Source organism: Tupaia chinensis, unplaced genomic scaffold (assembly GCF_000334495.1).
Source record: "Tupaia chinensis unplaced genomic scaffold, TupChi_1.0 Scaffold145528_1, whole genome shotgun sequence".
Classification (NCBI taxonomy): Eukaryota; Metazoa; Chordata; class Mammalia; order Scandentia; family Tupaiidae; genus Tupaia; species Tupaia belangeri.
In genome coordinates this window covers 634,532-636,489 of record NW_006205385.1, presented here as the reverse complement: position 1 = coordinate 636,489, position 1,958 = coordinate 634,532, and the positions used below count along the sequence as shown (strand labels likewise).

Sequence of the window (1,958 nt, the reverse complement as noted above, 5' to 3'; positions counted from 1 at the left end):
CTCTAAAAACTCATCGCCCGCTACAAAGTGTTGATGAAAAGATTAATTCCTGGTTACCTGCGAAGCTGGAACTCTTCTTGGGCTCTAGGAGACATTGGAGCTTTCTTTGTATCCAGAAAACAAATTTATAATCCATCTGAAGGAACTTGAAGCATAATTGAATTTAAAAAAAAGAATTAAGAATTATTAATGTGGTGTAGGAACTAAGGGGAGGACTAGAGAAAGTTCTAGTCTTCATTCTGCCATGTGTAAAATTGGGAATGGTGTGGTCTAATTGAGTAGTGCATATGTTTTAAAAAGAACTCCCATAAGCAAAAGAAAAGGTGGGAAAGAGGCACTTCTTCTCATTACCCTTTGACAAACAATGCTCCTTCCCTACTCTAATGCTTCTTGCTATGCACAACCAGTATAAGCAAACAGATGAACAAAAGATTCCCTAGAGACTTTGTTTCCCCCCTTAGGTGCTTTCACAGAAATTATTTTATTTCATCTTTGCAATGACTCTGTGTAGAAGGTGCTATTAGGCCCATTCTTGCAGGTGAGGAGCCTCAGAGAGCTGGAGGAACTTGCCGATGGCCTCCCAGTATGAAACTGGAGATCACAGGACTTGAGCCTGAGCAGTCTGATTCCAGAGCTAGTCTTGAGGCTACATTAAATTGATCATATGATGCCAGGATGATTATTGCCAATATATAGTTTCAAAATTAACCACTACCAGATCAAAGTGAGACAAGTGGAATACTTGGCATAATAAATCCATTGAGCTCAGAATCAGTCACAAAATCATTAAAATAGCACCTCTGTTCTCACATCTCATCTGCTTGACTGTCTCTGAGGTTCCAACAGTCTACTTCCTAGCACAGATATTTCTCAGGGTGCGGAGCTTTGAAAGAAATGTCAGTTGGTTTATCCAAAGAGTAAAATAGCATTCCTTCATTAAAGAGATGATATTAGCACATTGGCTAGCATGAATAGAGCTAATGCTTTGTTGTAGGATCAAACTGCTTCTAAAAACTATTACTAGTCAACTCTCTCCAAAATTGACAGAAATAATGGGCAATAGAGGTAGGAACATAAATGAAAATGATTTTCCTAGTAAATTATTATCTGAGCAAATCCTCTCTGCAGGGGATTTGTTAATAAATATTAACAAACATTATTGACATTTCCCTTTATTTCTTTTCATTGTGTCTCCAGCAGAACTCTCCATGAAAATGAACAGTCTCCTTGGCTGTTGAAAACCATAGAAACAACTACACTCAAAACACGTTTGTTCAGCTGAACGCTACCACAGGGAAGCACCCATTTTAATCAATACATTATGGAAGGATAATGTAACACCCTAACTAGAGTAGATTCCTATATATTGATTTGGGGTATTTTTTTAAAGATAAAAAAGTAGCATTTATTTCCTTTTCATATGTTTTCTTTTTGTTTAGTTTTAACTTACAATGAAGTGCACACATCTCAAGTGTGCAGACTGATGACATTTTATATTTGTGTATATCCGTGAAACCACAACTCAGATCAAGATATAGAACAGTTTTAGGGACCAGTAGTTAGTGTAATGGCTATGTCGCTGGACTCCCATGTAGCCGACCACGGTTCGCGTCCTGAACCCAGTGGCTTAAAACTTAACACCAGGACGTGTGCATGCGTGCCCGAGATCCCGAGAGAGAATGGAGGAGAAGGGATTGCAGCATGACCATCCCCTCTGGGGGATGATTTCTTGCTTTCTGTCTCTCTGTCTCTCTCTGTCTGTCTGGCGACCACACACGCCCTATAGCGAAAACCTCTCAAAAAAAAAAATATATATATATAGAACAGTTTTGGGGTCAGCAGGTGGCATGGTAGTTAAGGCACTGGGTTCCCATATGGTTGACCATGGTTTGAGTCCTGGACTCAGTGACTCAATAATCATGCTGAGCACATGTGCATATGTGCCCCAAATCCCAAGA

The 1,958-nt window shown here is 39.5% G+C and overlaps 1 long non-coding RNA gene across 1 annotated transcript in view; it reads right to left on the bottom strand.

Moving 5' to 3' along the window:
- LOC106733857 (uncharacterized) overlaps positions 1 to 143 on the bottom strand; it is a 9,808-nt gene extending 9,665 nt beyond the window's left edge. The window contains exon 1 of the long non-coding RNA XR_001369715.1: positions 58 to 143. This is a non-coding gene — a long non-coding RNA (uncharacterized LOC106733857). The remainder of the gene's footprint in view (positions 1 to 57) is intronic.
- Positions 144 to 1,958: the final 1,815 nt, after the last annotated feature.